Source organism: Hyperolius riggenbachi, chromosome 6, assembly GCF_040937935.1.
Source record: "Hyperolius riggenbachi isolate aHypRig1 chromosome 6, aHypRig1.pri, whole genome shotgun sequence".
In the NCBI taxonomy this organism is placed as follows: domain Eukaryota; kingdom Metazoa; phylum Chordata; class Amphibia; order Anura; family Hyperoliidae; genus Hyperolius; species Hyperolius riggenbachi.
In genome coordinates, this window is record NC_090651.1 from 133,025,398 (window position 1) to 133,043,849 (window position 18,452).

Genomic DNA, 18,452 nt, shown 5'->3' on the forward strand with positions numbered 1-18,452 from the left:
TCTCATATGTTTAATTTTAAAATTGTGGCGCCATCTGAGATCTCAAACATTATAGCTCAGGGAACGCAGTGTAGATTTGCAATACAAACGCACATTGATTATAATTGCCATAGAGAACAAGACCACTACCCAGTATATGAGGCTTCTTGTGTGCTCAGGGGTCCCTGCCCCCCTCTTCCCCTCGAACCTCACCTGACCCACGTGATCTGACACCTATTTATTTCTATACTAGAGATTAGATTATAGTCTCCGGATTAAGCATCTATAACAGCATACAGAGAAATGTTCTTTACAACCTAAGTTGATCTAAGATATAAACCCATACCCACTATAAGGGGGATAGTTCGGGTTTAGGTGGTTCTTTCTACAATTTTTACTGATAAGGTAGTTAATAGTAAGCCTCATTCATACTTAAACTTATTAGAGTGGGGGGGCCTCGGACGGGACATGACCGTCATGCTATTTTCCTTCCCACATAGGGCAGTCCTAGAGACTGATATCACTGAAGGATGGCCTTGGCTCACTACTCAGCATAATGTTTGGATGTTAATTTTATTCTGTTATGTTTTACCTTCCGGGATGCGAGGTGTTCATTCTCAGCTCTACAATAGTGATGCATATCAATGACAAACTTAAAAATAGTATCGATCAACGCCAGGGGGTTAAACATTCCTGAAAAGAGGACTGCACTTCTACATGATATGTGGAAGAAAAAGGCAGACATAGTGTTAATTCAGGAAACACACTTTAAAGGGACTAAAATTCCGAAGCTAACCAATAAACATTTTCAATCCCTGTATACTAGCAACTCACCTGATTCCAAGACAAAAGGAGTCGCAGTTCTCTTGAGCAAAAACGTACCAGCTACAGATATTGAAATAGAAACAGATGACCAGGGTAGAAGTATCATGATAAAATGCCTCCTCAATCAGCAAAAGCATACCATATGCTCCCTGTATGCCCCTAACGTAAACCAGGTTACTTTCCTGCTAAATTTCTTAGAAAAACTGGACACATTCCGTGAAGGTAGTTTAATTATAGGGGGCGATCTCAATATAACCCTGAACCCAGAAATAGATACCTCTTATGGAAAATCTTTCATCTCCCATCACAAACTAAACAGATTGAAAAGAGCCCTAAGAGAAAGACAACTGGTAGACGTATGGAGGCTGCTCAACCCAAATGCCAAAGATTTTACGTTTTATTCTCCGCTTCATGCGATGTACTCGAGAATAGATTATATACTTATTTCACATGATTTGCTTTCAGAAACACAGAGTGCAGACATTGGCATAATCTCTTATTCAGACCACGCCCCTATCTCCACGGAACTATACTGTAGGCCTCTGTGTGAAAAGGCCTTTAACTGGAAGTTTAATCCCTCCATGTTGTCCGAGCCGGAGAACGAGGTAGCTATCAAACAAGAGCTTGAAACTTATTTTCGACTTAATTCAACCAATGACGTCTCCTGCCTGACAACATGGGAAGCCCACAAATGTGTGCTTAGAGGATTTCTGATCCAGCTGGGTTCCAGAATCAAGAAGCGACGTAGCAAAGAGCTCGCTGATCTGATATCTGAAATTCAGGAGTTGGAGCAAAGACATAAACATCATCCCGTACCACAAGACCTACAAAGACTAAAGGAAGCGAGGGACTCAGTTATGAGAATCATGAAGGCGAAATACTTAAAAGCGGCACACAGATGTCAGAATGTTTTCTACCAAGGCGGAAACAAATCAGGCAAAATTCTGGCCTGAGCTCTCAGAGAGCAGCAACAACGAAATTATATTCCCCAAATTGTAGATTCTAAAGCCCAAAAACATATACGTAATACATCGATAGCCGCGACCTTTCGGGATTTTTATGCTAAATTGTACAATCTGAGGGGGGAGCCTGGGACGGGCAGAGAATCCATACTAAGAGAAAAGATGAAACAGTATCTGAGAGAGGCCTCTATGCCTACACTGTCGCAGGAAATGATTGAGGAATTAGAGGAACCAATTTCTGAAGAAGAAATAATACAAGTAATCTCTCAAATCAAACCGGGAAAGGCTCCGGGGCCAGATGGTTATCCTATAGAATACTTTAAGCATTTCAAGAGCATCCTGGTCCCTTTCATGTGTAGAGCCTTTAACAAAATCGCAGATCCGGAAGGAAATGACTCCTTCTCTATTCAGACGCTTGAATCCCATATTTCGGTGATACTCAAACCAAACAAAGACCCCTCCTCGTGTGCCAGTTACCGGCCCATATCCCTGCTTAACTTAGATCTTAAGATTTTCTCCAAAATTCTGGCCAACAGACTTGCGACCCATATGAATCACCTTATTCACTGGGATCAAGTAGGCTTTATTCCGGGTAGAGAGGGGAGAGATAACACTATCAAAACTCTCGATGCGGTCCAGTCTGCTCGGTCGGAGTCATTCCCTCTGATGCTACTTTCAACAGACGCTGAAAAGGCTTTCGACCGAGTAGACTGGACCTGGATGTTGGAGGTACTCGGGCACATTGCCTTGGGTCCTAGGATGCTCCAGTGTGTACGGGCTCTGTACTCGGCGCCTACGGCACGGGTCAAGACTAACGGGTTTTTATCAGATGCACTTCAAATCAGAAACGGCACAAGACAGGGATGTCCATTCTCTCCTCTAATCTTTGCCTTGGCCCTGGAGCCTTTCCTATGCCACATACGAAGTAATGCTGACATTCAGGGTCTTAGGTACGGTGAGAACCAAACAAAAATAGCAGCGTACGCAGACGATTTACTGTTTTACATTTCTAACCCAAGGATAGGGCTACCGAATCTTCTAAATGAGTTCCACAGATTTGGAGACATCTCACAATTTAAGATTAACCTAGACAAATGTGAGGCACTGAGCGTCAGCCTTCCTTTAGAATTGCAGTCCTCTCTGAAGGAAAACTTTCCTTTCAAATGGAATGAGCAATTTATAACATATCTGGGGACAAAGATTACCCCCAATATCAGGGATATTTTCCAAAAAAACTTTCCGCCCCTGCTGAAAACTTTGACAGCAGATCTAAAAAAGTGGGATAAACCCCAATTTTCTTGGTTGGGACGAATAGCAATCATTAAAATGAACGTGATGCCACGAATCTTGTACCTGTTCCAGGCTCTCCCTGTCCAGATACCAAATTCCTTTCTCAGAAAAACTCAGACGATATTTAATAAATACGTCTGGAAGAGTAAACCTCCCCGAATTCAGAGACAAATCCTATATAGGCCCAAACATGCAGGGGGTCTAGCTGTCCCGGACGTACAAAAATACTATTACGCAGCTGTCTTAACAAGGCAGATTGATTGGCATAGACATGTTACATCCAAACAATGGGTTGGAGTCGAACAACACTTTACCCGATTTCCCCTGGTTAATCTACCCTGGTCATCAGCAACACTTAAATCAGAATGGTCTAAATTGGACCTGGTCCAAAACACTCTGAGGGTGTTCTCTAGAGCACGATCCCTGCCTGGCGTCTCTTCTTGGCCTACCCCTCTCACTCCAATTTGGGACAATCCGGGCTTTGAACATGGCTGTAACCCAGGATATCTGAGATATTGGAAAGCTAAGGGTCCATCAAAAATTCAGGACCTGCTCACTCTCAATAGATGGGCAACCCTGGAAGAGCTACAGCTAAAATATCGTAACCATAATCTTGATTGGTGGGGACATATGCAATTGAAACACTTTGTGAGGGCGGTGGGGGTCACACCAGGAAACGTGCGCAGCCCCACAGAGTTTGAAAAACTGTGCCAAGCCGGAGAACCCCTGAGGAAATCCATATCCCTGATTTACTCCATATTATCGTGCCAAGATGTAGACACTTTACCCTTCTTTGAGGCGTGGGAGAGAGACCTACAGGCATCTTTTACCACGGCTCAGAAGAGAATGATGTGTACCCTTGCTCACAAGGCCTCTGCAGCATCCCGAATACAAGAAATAAACTACAAAATTTTGGCCAGATGGTACTATACCCCCGCCAAGTTGGCACACATATTCCCAGAGAGAGACCCAAATTGCTGGAGATGTAAAACGGCTGTGGGTTCGCTGGTTCATGTTCTGTGGGACTGCGCACTAATAGGCCCCTTTTGGAAAAAGATTGAGGGGTTGCTCGGGGAGATGTCAGGCAGAGATATCCCATTTAATGCTCAATTCTACCTATTGAATTTAAACACCTGGAGGATGAAGTCCTTTAAAGGGTCTGTGGTAAGACATATTCTAAATGCTGCAAAAACAGTACTTATGAGAGCGTGGGGAACAAACAGGATTCCCAGGCTTTCAGAAATTGTTAAAGAACTTGACCTTATATACGATCTAGAGAATACAATTTACACGCTTCAAAACAGAACCGAAAAATTCAACAAAATATGGAGAATTTGGGTTATATATAGATACTCACCTGAATTCAGACAAGCAATTGATGCAGATAGATAGACGGACCGGATGACCCTCATAGGGGCATCCGCCTAACATACCCTGGCATTGGTTGATCATACAGGTAGCCGAATACTGTCGCTTCTGTAGGCTGAACCCTCGTGTCCCGGAGTTTGTTTAGTAACCAAAGTTGGTTGCTATCAATAGTTACTTTAATACAAAAAAATGTGAGTAAACTATACTTAATGCCATTAAACCTATGGATGTAATTATCAGTAGATAAATACAACTTTCCTATGTGCACTATATATAACTATGTACATCCATGGTTGCTGGTTATATGTTTGCTTTATATATGCTTTCTCAAAATAAAAGTATTTGAAAAAAAAAAAAAAATAGTGTCCCAACAATGGCAAAAGACAGCGATTATAATTCATGTAGACCGATCCTTCCTGGAGGACTGGTTTGGACTGATCAATGTTAGTTGTTCGTATCGAACTATAACAAACAATAGCACCATTCAAAGTCCTCAGGTGTTTCTAGTTACACACTTCCAGGTCGGCTAACAATCTAATCAGCTGACCATCATTGTGCCATCCCTGAATTCAATCCTGTTCCAATGCTGTTCCTTCATCTTTAAAAGCCGATCGATCGCTTTATAATGAAGCTTAAAGTGATACTAATGCTAGGTACACACGATAGAATTTTTTGGCAGATTTAACTGCCAGATTGATTTTTTCCAACGTGTCCGATCTGAATTCCAATCGGTTTCCATAAAAGTGAGTGGAAACCTATAGGACATCGATCGACATTCCGATCGGACATCAATAGTAAACAAAAAACCAGTTGCGCTGGGCCTAAAAAATGTTGTCTAACAGTTTCACCAATAATGGGTACTAATCAGCTTAATGAAAAAAATCCACAATTTATTCCAAAATATAAGCCTGGCTTTGAGAAAGGCGGCTGTAGACCGCTGAAACGCGTAAGCCCTCATCATACACCCCACGCTGCCCAAAAATTGCTACAGGAACAAGTACTCTGCAGCTGCATCAGCTAGGTACAGCACGTATTCAACCATTCCTGCTGTAACCAAGCAACAGCCTAGCAATACAGGACGCGGGGAACAGGTGACGTCACCGGAAGTGAACCAGCCGTCACCCGGAACTACTACAGTGGTGGACGGCGGAACGGATTGAGGATACAGCGCGTGTACACGCTGAGCCGAGTCACAGAGCTGCTGGCCGGAGCTCTGACTCAACCACTGGACTCCAGCCTGATCTTTACCTATTCGTCAGGAACGTGAGTAGAACCATTGTGGACATTTTGTTGCAGGAATTATAGATCGTAACCGCCAAGGCAAACATCAATAACCTATCTGGCTACGTACAGAACTTATAGTTAAGGGGACATACTTTTGTGATGTGATAACCAGCCCTCCACAAGGTACCTATATTGGAACACATCAATCTACTTCACCTCCACTAAGGATTTAAGGACACTGCAATAATATACGGTATATCTAGAGTCATAAACAGAGAATATATCATACAGATTCTTCACTCCAGAACCTTTCTATTCAAAGTTTTTTATCCCCACTTTTTATCCCAATTTTTATCCCAACTTTTTCATGCACATTGGAAGGTCTGTGTATGTTTGAGCGGGTGGATGATATGTATAGACATTGAACATGAAATATGTATGCAATATTGTGATGTGAAATTGTTTTATTTATGCAACAACTGATAATCTATGTTTTATAAGCATATTTTGGAATAAATTGTGGATATTTTTCATTAAGCTGATTAGTACCCATTATTGGTGAAACTGTTAGACAACATTTTTTAGGCCCAGCGCAACTGGTTTTTTGTTTACTATTGATTTATCAGTTTATATGAGGCGAGTGGGTCCCCATATTTAACTAGTTTGCAGCGGGTGAATCAGTACACTCATAGAAGCACCTTCACAAGCGCCCTCCATTTTTCTATAAGCCATTCAGATCGGACATGTTGGAAAAAATCGATCTGGCAGGTAAATCTGCCAGAAAATTGTAACGTGTATACCTAGAATTAAGTGAAAATGAACTGATGGGATAAATGATTGTATCTCTCGTCCTACTTCTAAAAATGACTTTGATATCCCACAGTTTTATGTTATGGTTAAAAACTTAAAAAGGAGGATTTATTGTTGTGTCTCAGCTCAATGAAACAGTAAGTCCTGACTGGGTCTGACTGAAGAAAAACTGTCAGTTGCATGCATAGCTGAATATTAACTCTTTCAGGCAGTGGAAAAAAGAAAAGAAACAGCATATTTTTTGTGTACTATGCACTTTACATACATATGTCTTTCTCATCATGTCACATGTCACTTAAAGGGAGGGTTCACGGAGTTAGTTAAAAAAATATTAATCCACTTACCTGAGTCTTCCTCCAGCCCGTGGCAGGCAGGACGTGTCCTCGACGCCGCTCTGGAGGCTCCCGGTCTTCTCAGGTGGCTCACCCGACCTGGCCAGGCCGGCTTCCTGGTCGGGCTTCTCCTTGAACTCCAACGTGTGTCTCACGCGGTCGCGCTGACGTCATCGGACGTCCTACGGACTGTACTGCGCAGACGCAGAACTACTACGCCTGCGCAGTACAGCCTGGAGGACATCCGATGACGTCAGCATGACTGTGTGAGACGCACGTTGGAGCGCAGAAGAGCCTGACCTGGAAGACGGCCTGGCCAGTTCGGGTGAGCCACCGGAGAAGATTGGGAGCCTCCGGAGCGGCGTTGAGGGCACGTCCTGCCTGCCACGGGCTGGAGGAAGCCCCATGTAAGTGGATTAGTATTTTAATTTTTTTAACTAACTCCGTGAACCCTCCCTTTAAAGGAGTTATCAGGGAAATTATACAAAATGAGCTTTACTCACCTGGGGCTTTCTCCAGCCCCTTGCAGCCGAATGTCCCACACCGACTGCTCCGCTCTGCGCCGCCGCCCTGGTCTCCATGCATGGTGTGGAGGCTGACCCCAAGGTACATAATACATATGTCTTTCTCATCATGTCACATGTCACTTAAAGGAGTTATCAGGGAAATTATACAAAATGAGGTTTACTCACCTGGAGCTTTCTCCAGCCCCTTGCAGCTGAATGTCCCACGCCGATCGCTCTGCTCTGTGCCGCCGTCCCGGTCTCCGTGCATGGTGTGGAGGACGACCCCGAGGTCATCCTCACTGCGCCTGCACGAACCGCCGCTGTCTATCAAGCCCACTTTGTACGCGGCTTACTGCTTCACCGCAGCGGTTCTGGATGTAAGCCTGGTTTCAGGGGCATAAAGAGATAATTTGCATATTCAGTAGGGGTGCATTGTGGGTAACCACAGTTGTTCACTTTACTCTGAATTATCGCACAATTCTTCTGTTTTAAGAAGGCAAACCACACTGATGATTAAATAAATAATAGCAAACATATTGTTTTGGCCATCATACTAAATGTGTTGCCCAAAGATTCCTCAGTTGGGTTGCTGCCTGAAGCCAACCTTTGACTGGACTGATGGTAAATTCAATTATCACTATAAAAAATACCATAAACATATTGGGTGCTGCAAATGTCTTTGCAATTTGAATGTTATCAAAAGTTATATTTGATTTCAATTTGCAGCCAGCCAACAGTTTCCAGAAAGCCCCACCTCACTGCAAAATAAATGAGCTCCACAGAGCAGGAACCAATGCTATTCATTTCCCCAATCCCCACCTGCACTAATCCAGAGACTGGCAGCAAATTCTGACACTCCTATCCATCAGTTTCTGCTGGAAACAGTTGCGTAGCAATAGGGGGTGCAGAGGTAGCGACCACATTGGGGGCCCTTGGGCCAGAGGGGCCCCGAGGGGCCCTCCCTCAAGCACAATATTAGCTCTCTATTGGTACTGTGCTGGTAATAATCACTTCTATAGATGCTTTGAATAGTAATAATCATTAATAAACTTTCCCCATCCCCTTCTTGCACTTTTGACACTGTGGCTGTCCTTGGCAGGTTTTGGTGCGTTATATCAATTGTTATGTATAGAGTGCTTGGGGGGGCCTCATGTAAAACTTGCACCGGGGCCCATAGCTCCTTAGCTACGCCACTGGCTGGAAACACTGTGTAAAGGCTCACAATAAGAATGTAAGTACGCTGTAATAATATCTGCCACTAGCCTTTACAATGTATACAGCTGAACTGAATTAACTGTGTTTTATTCTGAGGAAAAGTAGAATTTCCCATCAAGTGGAATAAAGAAGAACTCCCACACAAGTCTTTCCAATAACGGCACGACTCATTACATTTCAGTCACTAGTTTTCTGCAGACATTGTTCCATTACAGTATTTGCTCAAGGGAAAGGTAATAGATGCCAGGCAGTGATTGAGTTCACCCTCGCTGGTATTCACAACTGAGGTAACTTCACTCATCTCGGGTCTAAATCTGTGCAGGTTGTGGGCGAATCACCCGGCAGATCTATCTTTACTATACAATCAGAACTACTCAGTGGACCAAACTGTATATGTAATCAAACACGTAGGAATGTGGCAGGTTCTGTCATAATATAGGCATTCATTAATGGGAAAATAAGGCTGCGATGAAATAACAGTTTGGAAAGCCATAAATGGTTTCTTGTCTTTGTATTTATTTTAAGAGTGCGTAAGTAAGTAAGTAAGTGGTGTTCTCACCATAGCGCAGTGCTGGGAGATAAGCAATGCGCTAAGGAAGATTTCTACTGGTGAACTCAGCATGCAGTAATGGCCTGAGGACTCATCAGTAAATAGCAAACATCTCCTTTGTTAGATACTGATACATTATGTTAGTTGCATATTTTAATTGCTTGAATTATTTTTTGAGAGCTGTGCATAACATGTATAGTTTAATGTTCATTATAAAAAAGCAGAGCTAGTTAGAGATAATGCATCAGCAATGTACTCCTGCGGTTGTTAGAGAGCCTATTTTTAATTTTTTTGATAATTAAAAGTGCCTCCATGGGTTTATGAGATTCAGAAGAGGCTGCTATTTAGAGGATGAGGCCATCCTGTGGATGTTTACCCCCTGAAGTGGTGGCTGGATACTGTAATGTTATTCATTAAGGAGTCATTGGGCTAGACTCCATAAAACTGCTACTGCTTATTTGAGCACACCCTTGTGGCTGCAGCTCAAGTGCTTTGAGTCCGCCAGGAGAAAAGCTCAACATGAGGCCTCTTGCACACTACATGCGATTCGGATTTGCAATTTTGACGTGATTTGCGATTTTTAATTGGTACTGCATGCTGCGTTTTTTCTGCATTTTTCTTCTTGTGTTGATAGCATCCAGAGAAAATAAGAATCGCAAGTTGGAATCAAAAATTGGAATTGGAAATCAGATTTGCGATTTGCAGTGTGCAAAAGGCCTGAGTGTTATTTGTCTTGTCTTGAAACATCTAGCAGCTGATAAGAACCATGCAGGCTGGTATGGCTGGGGATATTAGGCATAAGAACCAAAAGGGTGCCAATAAATGACACACAGAATACTGGGAGATGTCTCCTGATATGACATTTTTCCTTTCAGACCCTCTACTTTTCTATAACCCTCCACTTAGCCTTACCATAATTTCTCCCTTGCTCTGTTCCTGCCCCCTCCCATAACTAGTAATGTAGGATAAATTCTCTTCATCTGCCCTTTAACTTCCTGCAGATGGGGACAAGAAAATCACTGAGGTGCTGGTTGATTGGATTATCTGCTACAAGCTTTGATTGGCTAATCGCAAGCTGGATGGAACCAATTAGCATATCAGGAGATATCAGGGATATCCCCTGATGACGGCATAGAGCCGAAACCTGGTAGGGAAGGAGAGACGGGCTATCTCTGAACAACCATCTATATGTGATAAGGTGCACTTTGATGTTATTCAGTGCAAAAACCTTATGAGCGATTTTATGCAGTTGGGTCCAATTTGCATGGACCCACAACGTAAGTTGTTTTGTTTTTAATATATGCAATTGTGGAATAAAAGTGTAACCCCCTGTGGCAAAAATTCTACTAATCCTGGCATATTGTTTGTCCTCTGGTGGTGGACACTGTATACCCTTTTTGAGCACTGGGTGTCTGCAGGCTGGAGCAGCAGGATTGGGATGACACAACAGCGCTGAGGATTGCATGTACAGGCCAGAATAACTAGCATCTCATTAGCAATTTATATTCAAAACTGGCGTTTGCATCCATATAGGGCTGGAGTTTTGAAAATGCCACAAAGGCTGCATATGGAAAAGGAGGCTACAAATGCTGCCCAAGGGAGCTGTACATGAAGAGCGGGCTGATGTACATGGATGGTATACATGAAATGGACTCCGCTGTCCATGGAAGGGGCGCAACAAGAAAGCTGGCCTATGGGCGCAAAATGTATAAATCCAACCTTGAATCCATAGGAATATAAGCACATTACCACTCACACCTCAGATGACCAGAGAGGTGCATGCATGTGTGTCAGAGCTACACGATAAAGATTTCAGCATTGAAGAAAACATCATTATTTTTACTTTTCCCAGTCAATATACAGTTATTTGCTGCAGTTGTGCTTTAAATCTGCTAAGACATGTATGAGAATGACACCTAGTGGAGACAGGTGGATTTGCTGAGGTGAGGACCTACAAGCAAATGCACAGCAGAGATGCAAGACTGGAGACCGTGTTCCAGAGAAAGGACACTGAAATGCTGATGGTTACATATTCATAGTGTCAGTTCTCCTAAAAGGGACTTATCAGCTTTAGTTACTGGCCAAGATCAGCTTTAGTTAATGGCCGAGTTTGCTAAATTGTGTCACTTCTGGTTGGTTTCATATTTTCTTTCACACATCTTCTGGGAATTCCAGCAGTGAAATGTCTCTTGCATAGTTTCCAAATCTTTTTGGAACCTTAGTCCTCCTAAAACCTTTCCTTAGTTCTGCTGTGGTTGTCTTAGTCACAGAAAAAAAAAAAATAATACTTCCTGTCCCTGTGGTATTTCTTGCACAGAAAGAATTTGTGTGGTCCATTTATGAGCTTCATAGATTTGTAGCAACAATGCATGATTTTGCATCAACTTAGAATTATTTGCATATTTCAAGTAAAGTAGAATATTGGCACTGAGCCAAAACTTTGTACTACACACCTTTTAGACATCTATGGCACAGGAATATGGAAAAACAAAAATACCTATGTCCGCTGTTTGCGCAAGTAGTTTTGTACTAAAATGTCTTTAGATATCTATGGTTGCTGAATGCGAAAACACAGAACATCTATATATGTCTACAGCAATCTAAGGGTTAATTTCAATGTCTTATTCTGCACTTTAAAGAGAATCTGTATTGTTAAAATCGCACAAAAGTAAACATACCAGTGCGTTAGGGGACATCTCCTATTACCCTCTGTCACAATTTCGCCACTCCTCGCCGCATTAAAAGTGGTTAAAAACAGTTTTAAAAAGTTTGTTTGTAAACAAACAAAATGGCCACCAAAACAGGAAGTAGGTTGATGTACAGTATGTCCACACATAGAAAATACATCCATACACAAGCAGGCTGTATACACCCTTCCTTTTGAATCTCAAGAGATCATTTGTGTGTTTCTTTCCCCCTGCAGTTCTCATGCACTGAAATTTCAGGCTGCTCGTTTCTTCCTGCAAACAGCTTTGCCTTTGTCTGTAATTTCTCAGTATGTGGAAGCCCAGCCAGCTCAGAGGACGATTTATCCAGTTTGTAAAAGATAATAGACAAGAGAGAAGCTGCCCTAATCTAAATAATACACAGGCAGTGTGCATAGAGGGGCCTGGAAGGGGGAGTTCATAGCAGAACCACAACACTGAAGAACTTGGCAGCCTTCCAGACACAGGCTGACAAGTCTGACAGGGGAAAGATACATTGATTTATTACAGAGACTGTGATAGTAGAAAGTGCTGCAGTAAGCCAGAACACATTAGAATAGCTTTTGGAACTTGTCGGATGATAAAAAACAGGATGCAATTTTTGTTACGGAGTCTCTTTAAGAAGCTAAACATAACGTTCTTCACCTGAATTTTTAACCTTTAGGAATTGCAGTCAGCAACTAACAGCAAAAAATGAAGAATTCGAGAATATATTCCAGTGATATTCAATTGGGGTGCCGCGGAACCCTGGGGTTCCGTGAGAACCCCTCCGGGGTTCCGTGGTGTTTTGCTCCTTCTGCGGGACAAATTGGTCCCGCTTTCTCCTTCCATGGGACAAATTAGTCCCACTGATGAGACTGGCGGATTGATTCAATCCGCGGTGCATCACACCGCTCTCTTATAGGGCAGTTTTCATGCCCTTCAGTGGTGCGGCAGAGAGCAGCGTGGTGGAGAAGGAGGAGACGACGGTGAAGGAGATGGTGAGCGAACCGGAGACAGATCGAGGCTGTCACTAGGTGAGTATGTTTGGATTTTTTGTTGTCACTCAGCATGCACTGAGCTCCAGGGCCTGTTTTTACTGTCTTTGAGACTGGAAGCCCCGATTCCTGCCTACATACTGAAAACTTCTATGCCTGGTTACCTATATTGGGGTCCCTATCCCTGCCTACATATACTGGGGACATCTATGCCTGGTTACCTATATTATGGGTCCCTATCCCTGCCTACATATACTGGGAACACCTATGCCTGGTTACCTATATTATGGGTCCCTATCCCTGCCTACATATACTGGGAACACCTATGCCTGGTTACCTATATTGGGGGTCCCCATTCCTGCCTGCATATACTGAGAACACCTATGCCTGGTTACCTATATTGGTAGTCCCTATTCCTGCCTGCATATACTGGGAACATATATGCCTGGTTACCTATATTGTGGGTCCCTATCCCTGCCTACATATACTGGGAACACCTATGCCTGGTTACCTATATTGGGGATCCCTATTCCTGCCTGCATATACTGAGAACACCTATGCCTGGTTACCTATATTGTGGGTCCCTATCCCTGCCTACATATACTGGGAACACCTATGCCTGGTTACCTATATTGGGGGTCCCTATTCCTGCCTGCATATACTGAGAACACCTATGCCTGGTTACCTATATTGGGGGTCCCTATTCCTGCCTGCATATAATGGCAACATCTATGCCTGGTTACCTATATTGGGGGTCCCAATTCCTGCCTGCATATACTAAGAACACATATGCCTGGTTACCTATATTGGGGGTCCCTATTTCTGCCCACCTATACTGGAAACATCTATGCCTGGCTACCTATACTGGGAATAATTGCCACATTGTATATGGGGGTGATAATTGCATTTATCATGTGAGATGATTAGTGCATTTGCTATGGTAGTAGATTGGTGCATTTTATATGTTGTGTGGTTTCCACATTGTATATGGGGGTGATTAATGTTTTTATTATGTGAGATGATTACTGCATTTGCTATGGTAGTAGATTGGTGCATTTAATATGTTGTGTCAGGAAGTGACGTCAGCCGCTAGAGGGAGAAGTCTCCGATGGAACGCACGGAAGCAGGTATGTATCTGCCCGCCGCTCGCTGCCCACCACAGCCCCACAGACACTTACGAGCTGGAGGGGAGCACAGAGGGGAGAGCCCCGAGGTGAGGGAGAGGGGGGAACTACCCCTCTCCCCGCCGACTGTGGGCAAGGCTTTCCCCTCATGCTGCCACCCCTCCAGCACCCACAAAACGGCCCCGAGCGGGCCCCAGGGGGGGGGGCCGGGCCCCCCCGCGGGCGCAGGGGCTGCAGGGCCTATTCCTACGCCCCTGTGTTGTGTAATTTCCACATTGTATATGGGGGTGATTAATGCATTTATTATGTGAGATGATTACTGCATTTGCTATGGTAGTAGATTGGTGCAATTTTTATATGCAGTGATTGGCGCTGGCGATGTTTCTCGGCATCATTCTCATGCAGGGGTTCCCTGAGATTTGAAAAAAAAAAATGTAAATGTTACTTGACCCAAAAAAGGTTGAGAAAGGCTGATATAGCCTGTTGCTATGGTCAGATTAGCAACTAACTCATACAAAAGAACGTTAGGTAAGGATTCATAAGTCAAAATTATATCAAGATGGGGCAGATATAGAAAGGTTGCAATATTTACTTCATGTTCTTTATCAAACAAACTATTTTACTGTTTCTTAATAATATGAGAAAGAATCAACAATAGCACTGAAAAACAATTTACATGTTGTAAATACAAACTCCTTGTCATAGTAATCAGTTTTCTAAAGGAATAGATGTCACTAATCCTGATTAGTGACATCAGATGTCCACTCTTAAATCCAGCTCCTTCCACTGAGAAGACAACTACATGCAAGAAAATCATCTGCACCGTTAAAATGCCCTAGGTTTTTTACTTGACAAAATGCCCTGGCCTACTCCACATTTCATACAGGCTAGACAGTAATAACTAAAAAATTGTGTTGTTCTTCAGTCCCAATTCTGTGAAAAATTGGCCAGTTCCCCGCAAGAGCTGCAGAGCATTCCTTGGCATAATGTTTTGCTGTAATCTGTGAGACCTGGTCATTGTGATGCAATGTCTTAGTTAGCACTTGCTCATAGAACAAATTACTGTAAGCCACCTCTCACAATTTGCATAATTCCTTCCCAGTATATAATGCACCTCATTCATTGCTTCACTGTATACATGCAAGAACACGCCTATGTGCCTGATCAAAGCCTCGCAGACGTAAGTTCCAGCCATCCTGCGTATACGCTCTTACTATAAGTAGAAACACATGGCAGGCGAGGATATTATCTAGCCAGATCTATGACATTGTGTGTGTGTCTATTATATATATATATATATATATATATATATATATATATATATATATATATATATATATACAATATTCTGGCTTATAAGACTACTTTTTAACCCTTGAAAATCTTCTGAAAAGTTGGGGGTTGTCGTATACACTGGGTGTCTTTGATGCCGGGTGATACACGATGCTGATACGCGATGCGCATACGGGACATGCTGATGTTTACATGATGTGAATACGTGATGCACATACGCAAAATGCTGATCATTAATTACTGCTGGAGACTCGGCGATCGACGCATATGCTGGGGGAGAGCTCATTGCTCACGCTGCAAGGTCTGGGACACCCAGTGTATGGAAGAAAGAGATCGCACTGTGCCCATAAAAAACGCCTCTTCCACCCGTCTGGCCCGTCCTATCCTGTTACTGCCTCTCAGATCTTGCTGCTAAAGATTGTAGTGAAGCGGCGCAGGTGCACATGTGCGAGATCTGAGAGGCGGAGAAGGAGGTAAATAGAATACAAGGGTGGGCCAGACGGGTGATAGATGTACAGTGCTGCCCATAATTATCCACACCCCAGGCACATTTTGACCTAAAGTTACTTTTATTCAACCAACAAGAAATTTTTTGACAGTAAATGACATAGGTGTTTCCCAAAAGTTAATAAGACGACAAACAAGAGGCATTGCTGTGGAAAGAGGCATTGCTACAGTGCAAAGTATTATTAAAAAATACAAGATGTTCCGCCCTGTGGAAAATCTCAGAGGACGTGGTTGAAAGCCAAAAGTGACACCTGTGCTGGCCAGGAGGATAGTGAGAGAGGTGAAAAAGAATCCAATAATCACCACCAAGGCCATCCTGTTGAATCTGGGCTCTGTTGGTGGCAATGTCTCAAGGCAGACAATCCAACGGACACTGTACACTTCTGGGTTCCACGGATGCAGACCAAGAAGGGCGCCACTTCTCCAGATAAGGCACACAAAAGTTCCCTTGGCCTTTGCAAATGCTCATCTGGACAAAGAAGAAGACTTCTAGTCTTCTGTGTTATGGTCAGATGAAACAAACATTTGATTGTTTGGTCTAAATGATGTTTCCTTCATTTGGCATAAAAAAGGAGAAGCCTACAACCCAAAGAATACCATCCCCACTGTCAAACATGGTGGTGGGAACCTAATGCTTTGGGGGTGTTTTTCAGCCAATGGATCAGGGAACTTAATCACAATAAATAACACCATGGAAAAAGAGCAATACATGAGGATTCTCAACGACAACATCAGGCAGTCTGCAGAGAAACTTGGCCTTGGCCACCAATGGACATTTCAGCATGACAATGACTCAAAACACACAGCAAAAGTGGTGAAGAAATGGTTAGCAGACAACAGCATTAATGTTTTGGAGTGGCCCAGCCAGAGTCCTGACTTGAATCCAATTTAGAATCTGTGAAGGGAGGTAAAGATCAGGGTGATGGCAAGAAAACCCTCCAACCTGAAAGATTTGGAGCTCATTGCTAAAGATGAATGGGCAGAAATACCTGTGGAGATGTGCAAAAAGCTGGTCTGCAATTATAGGAAGCTATTGATTGCTGTAATAGCTAATAGAGGTTTTTCTACTGATTATTAAGAAGGGTATGAATACATTTGGACTGGACGATTTTGGCTCAAATGTAAATGAAAGGTTGTTTTTTTTCACAATAATGCCTCTTGTACATCGTCTTATAATCTTTTGCTAGACACCTATGTCATTTCCCGTCAAAAAATTACCTGCTGTTTGAATAAGTCAAAATTTGCCAGGGGTATGAATAATTATGGGCAGCACTGTATATGTCTCAGCCAGAAAGTAACAGCCGATTTTCACTCAATTAAGGAAACATTTTCTTGTCTCCTGATTATTTTTCCACATAATCAGCTCCTTCATTTATCATGGCTTTTACAGGGATTTCACTCCCTTTTCAGTGAGGGTATCGGAAGATACCAGCAACCCTTAAATGTATTTGCCATTAAGTGGTTGGGATTTGCTTTCTTCACCTGGGTCATATCAAAGTTATGTAACAGTATAGCACAATTATATGCCAAATTGATATTATTATTATAATAATGTTCCAAAATTTGCTTATGATTAAATGTTATAAATGTGGTTTCTGGAGGTGATATGGAACTATCATAATGTGTATTATAAGTATAAAATAATAATTTCGCGCTCAAGTGGAGCATAACTATTTCAACAACATTAACTTTATATTAGCATGGCAATGGATATAATGGATGTAATCAGACATAGTTAGCACACTTGAAAAGTAAAGTTAACCCTCTGCACTCCATCATGTTGTAGATAACGACTGCTAAAAATAGGGACTATACAACATAGACTATCTGCTCACTTCTTCTCAAAAACAGGAATTAACTGTATACAGTATAAGCTGAAGAGCTAAAATCTGCACTAAAACAGGGACTCAGCATAAAAACTAGGATTTTAGTTGTGATAATTATCACACCTCCTGTAAGCCAGAAAATCACCTGGAAGGTTGCAGTCATGGGATAGTTTGCTCCCACAGCTGCATCATATTCTAGAACCTGTTGTGATGGGTACGAAACTGCTGATTGCTTGTATATATGAAATGAAGTCTGCCAAGTAAGGCAGGAATGTAACAGTACAAGTATCACCACTGCACATGGACAACATGCAAGACAAATGGTTGGAGCTGGAGGGTAACTTGCCAAGGTCATGAGTCAGCCTGACTCTGCTACTGTAAAATGTTATAGATGGAAACAGGTAGGAAGATTTGTTAGCTCACAGTGGTGTGAGGTTCTCCTGATACCCATAGACTACTGACAGCAAGCTTCTTGTTGCTATGTTTGGCCAAGAGAGCGTAGTATTTCTCACTGAGTTGTATCATGGCTTAGGCCTGGTTCACATTAGCGTTCGCTGTCCGGATTCGCCTGATCGGATCCGGACCGTATACTGTACAAACGGAACGTACGTTCCGCATAGCAATGCAAAGTCTATGCGGACGTTCACATGCGTCCGTTCCGTACAGAATGGAGCCGGATCGGATCCGGATTTCGGACACTTTTCCAACATGCACTATTTTTCGGGTCCGGATCATCCGGCCCACGCACCCGGGCCGGATCCTGACCCGAACATGCGGCCATGTTGTGCAATGAGAAACGGATGTTTCTCATCACACTGGCAATAGGACCGGATGCTTCCAGCACCGGTCCTATGCCACTTGGGGGGCCCGGACTACACGGCGGTATCCCCCATGCTTGCGGTGCCTTTCTGGCACTGCAATGTATCTAGTTCCGGCTACTTTTTTGTAGCCGGAACTGA

General features: G+C 43.0%; 1 protein-coding gene across 1 annotated transcript in view; it reads right to left on the reverse strand.

Moving 5' to 3' along the window:
- The window catches only part of RGS5 (regulator of G protein signaling 5), a 233,328-nt gene that overhangs the window by 125,570 nt on the left and 89,306 nt on the right, over positions 1 to 18,452 (reverse strand). The gene's annotated exons all lie outside the window — the stretch shown is intronic.